Source organism: Triturus cristatus, chromosome 4_1, assembly GCF_964204655.1.
Source record: "Triturus cristatus chromosome 4_1, aTriCri1.1, whole genome shotgun sequence".
In the NCBI taxonomy this organism is placed as follows: Eukaryota; Metazoa; Chordata; class Amphibia; order Caudata; family Salamandridae; genus Triturus; species Triturus cristatus.
Genome location: NC_140585.1, coordinates 1285892520 through 1285906251, shown reverse-complemented (window position 1 = coordinate 1285906251; position 13732 = coordinate 1285892520). Strand labels below are relative to the sequence as shown.

The 13732-nt window shown below is 46.7% G+C and overlaps 1 protein-coding gene across 2 annotated transcripts in view; it reads left to right on the top strand.

Moving 5' to 3' along the window:
• Window positions 1-13732, top strand: part of LOC146856590 (volume-regulated anion channel subunit LRRC8A-like) — a 276776-nt gene that overhangs the window by 25239 nt on the left and 237805 nt on the right. The gene's annotated exons all lie outside the window — the stretch shown is intronic.

Here is a 13732-nt window from a genome sequence, read left to right as displayed (position 1 = left end):
AACTTCTGGGGTAGGCTTGAATCTATGATGACAACACTTCTGCAACCTATTCAGCTAAAAATATCAGCTGTTGAAGTGAGGTTAGCTAAGGTGGAGGAACCCATTAGTCATATGCACTCATTTGTACCATCACTAAGCTCCTGCATCCTGAATAATCGAGAGGTTGTCACAGAGTCTGGTAATTCTTGTAGAATTACCAACGTACAGTCCGAGGGTGAGAACATTGCTAAACAAAAAGATCTATGTGCAGCAACCAGTTCTGTTTGCACTAGACAACTCCCCCCTCATAAAGTACCCCCCCCCCAGAACATCCTAGTGGTACTTCTGTTGCAGCGAGCAGAGACTTGACTCCTAGGCTATCTAGTCAGCTGATAGATTGTGACAGAGGTATTGTTCTTAGGGACCATCCTGAGTCTTCCATTCAACCACCGTCCATCTTAAATTTACCTCCAGCTGCTACCCCTTATATCGTGGTTTTGGCAAATGTTCCCCCCCCCCCCCCCCATCTCACAACACCTACGAACACTGGGCAGCGTTAAAAAACAAGTCACTCTATTATTTGGGTAAAAAAAACTGGTTTAGGTAAACCTCTTTTTTCTGACTTTAAAACTTTAAAATGGCTCGTAGAATAGGTTGGATTGGCCCCTCAAAGAAGGTCTTTAATTGAGATTGTGTTGTGTTAACTTTTAGTTCACCCTTACTGGTGCGCACTATCTTGGAGAGAAGCAACTTAGGGACCTCTAATGCTAGTGATATATACACCTTAGCATTGGGCTATTTTTATAAACCATCAAATCCCTTTGAATTCCGAGGTACTATTCCTCCGGGTGACCACTCGAGGAGTTTCAGGGAGTCCAGATTTCCAATCCCAGTGTTTAATCGTTTTGATGCTCTGCGCTCACTGGAGGATATAGACTGACTGGATACGGGAACTCAAGCCTGTGTAACCCCTGCAGTGAGCCAGTGTAGTGTGGGTCCACTTCTTAACCTCTATAGCAAGGACTTAACTGGTCAGCCACTTAGCAGTCCCATGTCCTGTGATAGTCCAGTGGCTCAACAAGATCAAGCTGAATTGACAACAGCAAGCAAAAGATCCAAAAGATCTGAGTGATGTGGAGAGAGTGCTCTTTCTAAAATACACACCACAGGAAACACCAAACAGATTGCTTTTATATACTGGGTTGGGGTAAAGAAAGAATCACAAATCACTAAACGTCCAGCTTCACCAGTATTACAGCTTAATGGTATATCACAGCAATAATCCCGGCACACACTTTACTCATCCTATAATTCCTTATTTATCTTCTATACAAAAACGTGTATATAACTTTTTCACAAAAAACATATCTATATATTTCTCCAAAATACTTTTTATTTACAATTCATAATGACAAACTCCAACACATAAACTCACACATCCATGTTAGTCACTCAGCTCACAAACCCATAAATTACATACATAGTCCAGTAGTCTGTTTGTCACCCAATCAAGAAAGTATACACGTTTGTCTTCTCCCAAAACTGGCTCTGAATACTTGGACAAAATTCAATCAAACAGTTGACGCACTTTTCGGTGGTTACATTCCATTAAGGGCCACCTTCCTCAGAACCCCTACATGATAAAAAGATTTCTTCCAAATCTGCAATGAGGGTGTATTTTATTCCATTTCCAACCCGCATATATCAATAAAGGCAGAGTGCTGTTATGTAGCTTACAGTTCATAACTTTGTTCTGACCCAATAATTTGTAAATTGACTGTACAATGATCAAGGGTATTTGAAACGTTGCCTCCACTCAAGGGCTGTTCAAATTGCGACGATATTCAATTAGTTGACATTCTGCCTTTCCACATGAAAGGCCAAACACTTATTCCAAAGGACCAGGATGTAGACAAGTCCTGACTAGATATAGAGCATGACTGACCGTACCTCCGGAATGAAAGCCAATCACCATCATTTTCAAGGATCCTCCATGGGAGATATCCAGGGAAAGATCTCAGAGGGACCTTCACAAACTATAAATTTGATGGTAGGGTCAGTGACTACATCCTTGACGTCGAGAGCTGGTTCAGCGTTGTGGATTGATAGGGTGGAGTTGAGGAAGCTGACGAAGCACTTATTATCGAGGGATACTTCTGTGAAAATGTCTTCGCAGTGGTCTGTAGAACAAGTCCTCAAGATGATGAGGTGTGTGCTACTTAAAGCAGACTCCTAGCACTCCAGGACCTATTCACCATCCAGAGCAGTCTTGCCAGCAATAACTCTATCCTCTGCCTCAGCACACCCTCCTGAGTAAAGTACCTTTCAAGTTCTTCCACCTGTTATGTTATGTTATCCATACTTGTAGAGCGCATGGCTGCCTCAGCAACAGGGTGTCCCAGTGCTTAAATAGCTATGCGTCTAGAAGCCCCGAGTCACTTGCTTGGTGAAGCAGCTTGTCCCTGGAATTGCCAGGGCAGGGTCTTTGACCAGGGAATCCCCGAGGAGGAATTCAGCGGAGAAGGAGGCCGGTCCGGAAACAGGAGCTGGAGCCAGGAGTTTCGGGTCGGCGGAGGCAGAGGCAGTACTAGACGCCGGGAACCCGGGGAAAGGCGTGTGGAATGCGACGGTGTGCTGGAAGAGTTGCCTTTCGGTTGGGGGAAGTTAGAGAAGAGCCAGCTGAGTTGCTGAAGGAGCAAGGAGAGGAGCCTAAGTGAGGAGTCGAGGGGGAGCCCAGTGAAGGTGTCGGCTGGGAGTGAGAGGCAGATACTGCCTTCAGCTGTGGGGACGCCGTTATGGTAGGCAGAGCCCCGTTCGCAGAGACATCCCTGATAGGGCCGCGGGAGCGGCTGTTTGGTGATTTGAGGCCTGATCCTGCCCCAACATAACAGTGCAGGGGGGGCGAGGAGCCCAGAGGTCGGTCACCAGACGAGTGCTGCGGTCCGGGAATGGGGCATTATATTGGGCCTGCTGTGCTTGTGATTCTCTCCCAAGGCCCGCTATCAATTGTAGCCGAGTGAAGCTGGTGCCTAGAGACGCCATATTGTGCTGAGCCCTGGTGGGGACTGAGACTCAACGTATTTCTTCTGGGGGCCCTGGGGCACTATTGGAACATATCTGGCTCCTGCCAGGCATTGCGGAGTTGGCTGCCCCACCCACGCATTGATGCTAATTTGCACTGTAACTGGCATGTGTGCTGGGGGGCTGCAGGCCTGGTGACAACAAGTATTGTTGAATGCGTTATTGTGAATGCTGGAAAGGGGGCAGTTTCCTACAACCCGCAAGAGCCTCTGCCCTTGCGGCCGTTGCCGCCACTGTCTTCCTGCGCCTGGAGGCGCATAAAGTGCCTGCACGGGTCCCGCAGCGCGGGACGCGTGCGCATACTGCACCGGACGAAGCCCGGACCAAGGGCGGGCCATTCTGAGCCCGGCAGAGTCTGGCAGAGACGGGACTGGGCCATTCATCTTACCTCTTGGACTTGAGGTCTGTCCTATCTAACCTGTGATTTGCATTGGGTACTTAGTCTTCAGTTGAATATTTGTTTATATTTGGGGTTAGAATGAGTAAGGGAAGGGTACTTAATGGCCAGGGGGCCGCAGGGACTTTGGACGCCTTCCTAAAGAGGGCAGAATCATTGTTAGTATATGAAATCAAACTTACGGAAAGGAGGTTGTCACTGAAGTCGAGTGCACCTCCCCCTAGACTCTCTATGACCCCTGTGCTTACTGGTTCATGTACGTTGACTAATACTGATGCATCTTCCCCCCGGCCTGGTCCTACTCGGCACACATTAGAAGAACACTCAGCAGATATTGTGCCCTTGTCATCTACGGAATCAGAAGTTAATCCGGTTAGGCCCACAGTTACCACAAGAGGGCATAAAACTAAGCCCAAGCTAGTCCCCGCGGTGGCAGCTCTGCCTAAAAAAGGAAGGCTAAGGTCACTCGAAAGCAGAGCCAACCTGGGCATAGGCTCAATGGAAAGGTTGTGGAACCCCCAGACAGCCCCAGTGCGCAGAGGGAAGTCCAAACGACTGTTCTTAATTCCAATGCAACAGCTATATCTTTAGATAGCCTGCAAGTTGGAAACTTCTGGGGTAGGCTTGAATCTATGATGACAACACTTCTGCAACCTATTCAGCTAAAAATATCAGCTGTTGAAGTGAGGTTAGCTAAGGTGGAGGAACACATTAGTCATATGCACTCATTTGTACCATCACTAAGCTCCTGCATCCTGAATAATCGAGAGGTTGTCACAGAGTCTGGTAATTCTTGTAGAATTACCAACGTACAGTCCGAGGGTGAGAACATTGCTAAACAAAAAGATCTATGTGCAGCAACCAGTTCTGTTTGCACTAGACAACTCCCCCCTCATAAAGTACCCGCCCCCCCCCCCCCCCCCAGAACATCCTAGTGGTACTTCTGTTGCAGCGAGCAGAGACTTGACTCCTAGGCTATCTAGTCAGCTGATAGATTGTGACAGAGGTATTGTTCTTAGGGGCCATCCTGAGTCTTCCATTCAACCTCCGTCCATCTTAAATTTACCTCCAGCTGCTACCCCTTATATCGTGGTTTTGGCAAATGATACCCCCCCATCCCCCCCCCATCTCACAACACCTACGAACACTGGGCAGCATTAAAAAACAAGTCACTCTATTATTTGGGTAAAAAAACTGGTTTAGGTAAACCTCTTTTTTCTGACTTTAAAACTTTAAAATGGCTCGTAGAATAGGTTGGATTGGCCCCTCAAAGAAGGTCTTTAATTGAGATTGTGTTGTGTTAACTTTTAGTTCACCCTTACTGGTGCGCACTATCTTCGAGAGAAGCAACTTAGGGACCTCTAATGCTAGTGATATATACACCTTAGCATTGGGCTATTTTTATAAACCATCAAATCCCTTTGAATTCCGAGGTACTATTCCTCCGGGTGACCACTCGAGGAGTTTCAGGGAGTCCAGATTTCCAATCCCAGTGTTTAATCGTTTTGATGCTCTGCGCTCACTGGAGGATATAGACTGACTGGATACGGGAACTCAAGCCTGTGTAACCCCTGCAGTGAGCCAGTGTAGTGTGGGTCCACTTCTTAACCTCTATAGCAAGGACTTAACTGGTCAGCCACTTAGCAGTCCCATGTCCTGTGATAGTCCAGTGGCTCAACAAAATCTAGCTGGGAACATGTTCTGCTTGGGTTTTCGGATCAGATAGAACCCGCTCATCAGAGCCTCTCTAACCCAGCCAGAACGTTACCCCCTCCCTAGGGCCTATTCACAACAAGTAACCACAGATATATACCACCTAAGGACAGGGAATTCCTACTATATACATATATATATATATATACACACATATATATATATATATATATATATATATATATATATATATATATATATATATCTAGACCTCTTACAATACAAGTGGCGGCCTCGCGATCCCAGACGGACCCAGGACTTCCTACCCAGACGGCAGCCTCAGCCTCGCGGTCCCAGACGGACCCAGGACTTCCTACCCAGACGGCAGCCTCAGCCTCGCGGTCCCAGATGGACCCAGGACTTCCTACCCAGACGGCAGCCTCAGCCTCGCGGTCCCAGACGGACCCAGGACTTCCTACCCAGACGGCAGCCTCAGCCTCACGGTCCCAGACGGACCCAGGACTTCCTACCCAGACGGCAGCCTCAGCCTCACGGTCCCAGACGGACCCAGGACTTCCTACCCAGACGGTAGCCTCAGCCTCGCGGTCCCAGACGGACCCAGGACTTCCTACCCAGACGGCAGCCTCAGCCTCGCGGTCCCAGACGGACCCAGGACTTCCTACCCAGACGGCAGCCTCAGCCTCGCGGTCCCAGACGGACCCAGGACTTCCTACCCAGACGGCAGCCTCAGCACAAGTTCATCCTATGATTACCATAACATACAACAAGGGACTATTTATCAGATCACACAAGAACTGCCAGTTTGAGCACAACCTGTTCTCTGGTTCGAGGGGCTCCTCTCTCCCTTATTCAGCTACCACTTACCTGATCAGGGTTAACATCTGTTCATGTCAAGTCACAGCTGACTAGAAGAATAGGCTACCCTCTTATACAAGAACACGCAGCACATGTTGATTCACTAGTACTTTATTACTCATTACATACGCAATCACATAACATTACTATGTAACACATAATCTGCAAAGAAAAGTGAAAGATTAGGTTGTACACTCTAATAAGAAAGGGGTCGACATCACCTTAGTCGTGTGTAGCCTGCACTCAATGGTCATCTAGGTTCCCTTCTCGTCTGTGCCTCGGCTCGTCTGGAAGTCACACCTCCGCAGTCACGGATCTGTTCCCTCCTCCCTTCTCCGAGTCACTGGGACCTCTTCCTCATCGGCTACTCTCTCCTCTCTGGCTATTCCGCCTTCAAGTTTTTTTCATCTGTCTTCCCTGGAATAAGTAGTAGCTTTACTGCTAACGGCTAAATGCCGCCTACGGGCTGAAGTAAGTGCACCGTATCTGCCTCAGACTTTCACTAATATAGAGGTGCATTTCCTCATGGAAAATTCCGGCCCGTAACCTGCCGCCCACCAAATTCTTGTACCTCCCCGTACCAAGGACACGTTCCCAGCCGGCCGGCCTGATGTAGTGTCTTCGGCATGAAGAAAAATACAATCCTTCGATAAGGGCTGGCCTGAACCGGTTCTCTCCAAGCGAATAACACCTCATAACTAAAACATCACCCTTACCCTAGAAGCATCTCAAGCTGCCGGAGCAGAAAGAAAGATGGAGTCTCTCCCGTTTGAGGCCTACCAGGCCTGAATTCAGCACGGCTCCATGAAATACCCTCACTACAGGACAGGTTATCCCTAATACTAACGAATCTATCCCCTAGGATATGTGTGCAAGCCCTGATCTATGGGGAAGAACACAGGATCATGTCGAAGTGCCTAGTAAATAGGCTCCATTCACTACTCTAACCCTTAGACTTGGATGGTAAGAGACTGAAGTCACAAAAATCACCCGTCAACACAATAGGGCCGGGAAAATCGAGCAGTACATTTCACCCTTGACTTCAGTCTATTATACATTCATTAAACAGAACTAACATCTGTGGAAGAATAATATGAAACAAAGCTAACTGATCTATGTCTAGTACCAAATGTGCAGAATTGAAGTAGTGAAGGAATACACTGAATAAAGCAACAGATAGAAATCTAAACAGCGATGGTAATCAGAATACCTCCTAATATTTGACGTAACAGATATAAATCAGGTAACCAATTAAAGAGCCAGTCAAACCAGCCCTGGTCACTGTGTTTTCTAACTTCTTCTGTCAAGTCATGTAGCTTATCAATGTGAGCGCGAATGGATTGTGTATGATCAGACAAGTTAAAACAACAAAGACCCTCAAAATCAGAACAATCGTGTCCATGTTTAAGCAAAAGATAATCAATGGCCGCTCGATTTTGCAAGATGGCTCTGCGTTCACCCTGGGCGTCTAACAGCATGTCAGACAGGACTGTAGAAGTATGATTAATGGATTTTACCATCCAGCAGGCCATTTTCCCAATAGATTTGGCATTATAAACCGCCAAAGCAGGAACACCAATAATTGAAATAGCCAGGCTAAGGTATTCAGACTTGGAATATAAATGCAAAGACGAGTCACAATCCTCCTGTAACATCACTGTATCTCGAATCACACGAGAATTGGCATTCGGATGTGACGAGAACATCAGTAAACTGAGTCTCGTAATGGCACAAGGGCCTCCAGAAATATTTGCGGGGACATATGGCCAGGAAGTATTACCACATGAGAAAAGCCATCCAGCAGGTAGTAACATCGTGCGATAATGACTGGGGGTAACTACCAAACTCTTGCAAGTCATATCGTTTTGGACAGAAGCACATGTTTTCGGTGTCCTTTGAAAGCACAAAGTTCGCTCATGCAGGGTAAAGGAAGTAGCACCTTTCAATTTTAGACGCAGACATTCAGAAATTGCACTAGGATTACACGTAAGGAAAAAACATAAATCTCCTTGTGTGATATTATAGGTAACTATTTGGGACTGGATGGGGGGTATCTGGTCTGGTAGTTCAGTACATAAGGGGCAATACGCATGGGTGGCAAAATCGCCCAGAAGAACATTGGGGCGAGCCTTTGAAATGTTGAAAATATGAGTCAAAGTTTCTAGTGAAGCAGGGACAGCAACCAGGCAGGTCGCCAAGATGTCGTGTACAGATCTCATCGGCGTCAAACAGAAGTGAGGGGCATCAGTCACCCTTTTCGCCAGTGAGGTCCAAAAGTTCGATGACGAATCCCACGCAGCGAAGGAGCGCGACAATCGGGTGCGTAAATCATCCCGGGTTGACGGGATCCCTCCTCTCTCGTCGAACCAACCCGAAAATAGTCCGACGCCGACACATCCTGCAGCAACAGTCCAAAGAATGATCTGAAAGAAAATCAAATACAGGCATTATTCATTCTCGTAAGTAACATTTGTCAGCCGGGACCGCTTCCCAGCTATCTTTCCCTGGTCTCATAACTAAAATGGTATTGTCATGACCGGTGGCGATGACCTCTGCATGTTCAGGGGGATTCTTAGGCGACTGCACCCAAACCCTGGCCCCAGGGTTGTCTGTGGAGCCAAAACCTTTCTGGCCTCGTACAGTTAGCAAAGTTGGGGCAGTGCCTTTTACCATCTCACCGCTGAAGACAGGCATTATGAGTAATTGAGCCACTCGGTCAGTTTGATGTATCAGTAAGTCAGCCTCACTGCTATTCAGCAGGAGCACCTTAATCTCTCCCTGATAATCACTGTCAATGATCCCTCCAAGCACTTGAATGCCTTTTACAGCCAGCCCCGATCTAGGGGCGATTAATCCAAAATTCCCGGGTGGTATATGAACACCAACACCGGTCGCGATGATGACCCGATCTTTACCTTTTATAACGGTGTCATCCATGGCATGCAAGTCTAAACCTGCCGACCCTGGGGTCGCTCTACATGGAGCCAAAGCTCCGGGAGTAATTTCCCAGTACATCACAGTCTCTCTGATTTCATTTGGCTGAGCATTAACATTCGGAGGAAACAAACGCATAAGTGGAGATTCAGCATTTAGAAAAGGACGATTATTCAAAATTAATAGCGCTTGGGGCAAAAAGTCTCGCCAATTCTTATACTTGTCATCTGTCAATTTACGCAGTTGCTCCTTCAGCAGACCATTCAATCTCTCCACAAGACCCGAGGCCTGCGGATAATATGGGATATGAAATACCCAGTCAATATTGTTTTCCACACAGAATTCCTGTACCAATCTTCCACGAAAATGGGATGCATTATCAGATTGAATTTGGAATGGCACACCATAATACATCATAATCAATTCCAATGTTTTAATGGTATTCAATTGGGTAGCTTGCTTACAGGGAAGGGCTACCAACAGGCCACTGTATGTATCAACAATAGTGCAAACATATTGACAATTCCTACTCATGGGAAGTGGACCGATGTAATCAATCTGCCAGATTTGAGCGGGCAGTTTCCCTCGATGTAAATGACCTTTAACAATTTGGGGCACTTTGCGCTGTCTGATATGCTGACAAATGGGACAATGTAAAATAACATTTTTGATTAAATCTAGGGGAATATAAATTCCTCGATCAGCAGCCCACCTGCTAGTGGCTTTCTCTCCAAAATGTCCTGCCTTCTGGTGGGCCCATTTCGCCAATCCCGCAATATCAGAATCTTGCCTGTCCACCACTGCCTCAGCAATTTTAGATTTCTCATCTGCAATGTTATGAAAAAATTTGTCAAGAGAATCTATCGGGGTGTGAGCATCCACATGGAAGATTGTAACAGTACTCTGTGGGAGCATCTCCCAAATCTCCTGCCATAATTCTTTTCCCCACAATTCTTTTGAATGCAATTTCCAATTATGGGAATGCCAAGTCGGTAACCAAACTGCCAGTCCATTGGCAGTAGACCAAGAATCGGTGAAAATATGACATGTGCCAGGTAACTCTTGTTTCAGAACTTGATAAACAGCATAAAGTTCGGCAAATTGACTGCTCTTACCTTCACCAGTTGTGCTCAGCAGTTTTTGTGTGATCGGATTATAGGACACCGCTTTCCAGTGCCGTTTCGTCCCTATGAACCTTGCTGAACCATCCGTAAACCAGACATGGTTTCTGTCCTCTGCGGACAAATCATCAAAAGGTCTACCCCACTTGACAGGAGACTCCTGTACTAAAGGTACGGAACATTCACTCTCAGTCTCAGTCGATGGCGCTCGCGCCACCTGCTCATGCAAAGATGCAACTCCTTTTTGTCCCACACGTGCCCTGTCTTGTATATACCATTTCCATTTAATCACACTCGCCTCTTGAGCATGTCCAATTCGGTGAGTTTTCGGCGAACTCATAACCCACTGCATGATAGGAATTTCAGGTCGCAAAACTATATCATGTCCCAAAGTCAGTTGCTCGGTATCCACCAGAGCCCAATAACATGCAAGTAACTGTTTCTCAAAAGGTGTATAACGCTCACCAGCATCAGGTAACTTTTTGGTCCAGAAACCCAACGGCACTCTACTCCTGCCTTGCTTCTGCCACAAACTCCAATTCGCATAAAGGCCCTGTACAGACACATTCAAATCCACCTCACCATCACGTACGGGCCATAAATTCAAAGCATGCTGAATTGCCTCTTTTGCTAGGTTGAACGCATCTTGCTGTGGTTTATCCCATTCAAATGCATTCTTTTTACGAGTGACACGGTACAAGGGGGCCAATATTTGACTCAAATGAGGAATATGCTGACGCCAAAAACCAAACAAACCAATGAAGCTTTGGGCTTCTTTCCTATTCCTCGGAACTGCAAAATCAAGAATTTTCTGTTTAACCTGAGGGATCACTTCACGGTGCCCTTCATGCCAATTAATACCCAAAAATTTCACAGCCTGGGACGGGCCTTGTAATTTATCCAGATTGATTTCCCAACCTTTCTCACGCAGGCACTCAATGACTCTGTCCAATTGGGTCTGAACTTCCTCTTGTGTTTCGCCTTGAATCAAAACATCATCAATATAATGACACATCTGAATTTGTGGATGAACCGGTACCTCAGCCAAATGCTCTGCCACCAGCCGGTGACATATCGTAGGACTATGCACATAGCCCTGAGGGAGACTTCTAAACGTCATCTGACGCCCATTCCACGTAAAACTGAACTGTTCCTGACACTCAGGGGCAATCGGAATCGAAAAGAAAGCATTAGCAATATCAATGGACGCATACCATGTACCTGGATGTTTTTGGATTCTTTCAATTAGAGTAATGACATCCGGTACTGCAACGGTCAAAGAGGGTGTGTGTTTGTTCAATTCTCGATTATCAACAGTCATACGCCAAGAATTATCACTCTTACGTACAGGCCAAACAGGATTATTCCAAGCAGAAGTAACTGGGGTTATAACACCTACATCCACCAACTCCTGAATAGTGGTACTAATCTCCTCATGACCACCTGGAATACGATACTGCTTCTGACAAACCACTTTTGTCGCCTGAGGAACTTTTATGGGGGGCATTCTTAAACGACCAACCCGTATAGGCCTGGACGATATATAATGCGTAGTTCCAAATTGGTAACATCCATCATCTAAATGCAAAGTCATTCCTTTCAAAATATCAATTCCAATTATGAATTCTAAGAGTGGCACCACTAGTACAGAGTATTCTTTTCTAGGGATTCTACCTATTCTCATTTCAAGTAAAGTTTGAACGGCAGGAGTTTCCTTTCCACCCAATCCGGTAATTGTAAAAGGCTGACCTGTAAACTTCTTTGATTTTCCATGAATAAGAGTGGCCTCCGCTCCTGTATCTACCAATGCTCGGGCCCTTTGGATATTACGATGTCTCCAATAAATATCAATATCTACATAGGGTCTGTTATCTCTGTGAGCCCATCTGTGTACTGGAGCTTGACCTATTTCCTAGTCATGCTTACTGCATTCTGTGTACCAGGATAAATCAGGATAAAGACTCTCACGTTTCTTCGGTATCGGTGCCTCCTGTTCATATCCATTCCCAGTACGAAATGGATTCGTGTCTTCTACATTGCACTGCTGGTTTCGATCGGCCAAACTATGACGATCCTCTCTCCTCCTCAACTCAGGGGATTGATCCCTATCATCTCTACGTCTGCTGTAAACATAATCATTTCTCCCCCTTTCTCTTTCCTCTTCTCTCTCTCTGTCTCTCTCACGACGGGGGGACATATCACGTACATAACGTCGATCATCACGACGAACAGAGCGCCCACGGCGGTCGTCATCACCGCTACCGTCAGAACCACCACGATCACATTCAGTCGTCCGAACACGCCGGGCACCCTCCTTCCGATCCAAGCCACGTTTGCGAAACAACTCCCACAAACGAGCAGTAGTCTCACCGTCAATGTCCTCCCTCCGCACACCATCGGCCAGAAGACCAGAAAAGATATCACGTCTAGTAAGTTTATTGTCACCAGGAGTACGAGTGTCAGGCCGGGACTGACGTTCAGGTTTAAACCACTCACCCAACTCACCGAGTTGGCGTACCGATTCCAGTACCGTAGATAACACGTTACCAGTCTGATTAATCAATAAAGTCATCATGACCTGCTTATAGGCAACAGGGGAAGAACGAATGATACGATTCCGCACAGAAGATGTCAACAAACCATCAAGCAACCTGTCAGCAGTACCCAGAAAAATTGCCGTTTTCATCACCTCCTCTTTGAGACGTTGTGCAGCGTCGCGCAAAGTATACCACGGTTTGTCATTCACAGGCCAATCAGACTCAGTAGGATACTTTTGATTACAACCCTCAGTCGCCAATTGAAGTAAAAAAATTTGACCACCACCATTATAGTTACGAAAATGATCCTGTACAGTAGAATCCGAACTCAAGGAACAAAACTTCAAACAATCGCCATTATCTAACATAATCCCAGCAGCGCCCAGTTCATAAAGGCGCACCATCCATGTGAGCAAGGTCTCACCAGCTCGCTGCCGAAATCGCTGCAAAATATCACTAATTTCTTGTTGAGTAAAGTCCTCTAAAGAGTCTAAAGAAATACCCTGCGGAGCAGCAGGAGACTGCTGCAACTTCCGACGAAAAACTGGATGCGCCGAGACCGCGGGATGAGCATCACAAGGGGCTCGACCAGTACACGTAGAGGAACAATCAGTGGAAGAAGCATCGACCCCGCTCGAAGGACGAGCGCAATCACGGGGTGCACCATCAGAGGCGCAAGAAGCAGATTTACAAGCACGGCCGGAGCGAGAGGACTCGCGCTTGGCAGACTCCTCACCCGAGGAAGGAGAATCACTCGAGTTCCAGATATTACCATCCCATTCATCAGGATTCCAATCTAGTCCGGCTTTCGCCACGACCAGACGCACCTTTCGCGTCGAAACCCGACCACGCCGATTCTTGTATTTATAACGAGCAATTCGCACAGCCGCCCTCTCGGCAATAGTTTGGTATGTCTCAAGTTTGTCAGCAAGCAACTTATTTTGACACCGTAACAAAGTATGAGCATTCTGAATCTCAACAAAGTTCACTTCCAAATCCTTATGCAAGGTCTGCAACTTCAACAACCTCTCATGGAGAAGCCTGTACGCAGACAGAACAATCCAACCTCTGCGCCCTAAAATGGGAAGCTCATCACCCTTAGATACCGGCACCTTCTGTAAGCAAGTAATCATATTAGCCGGCTCCGCCAGCTC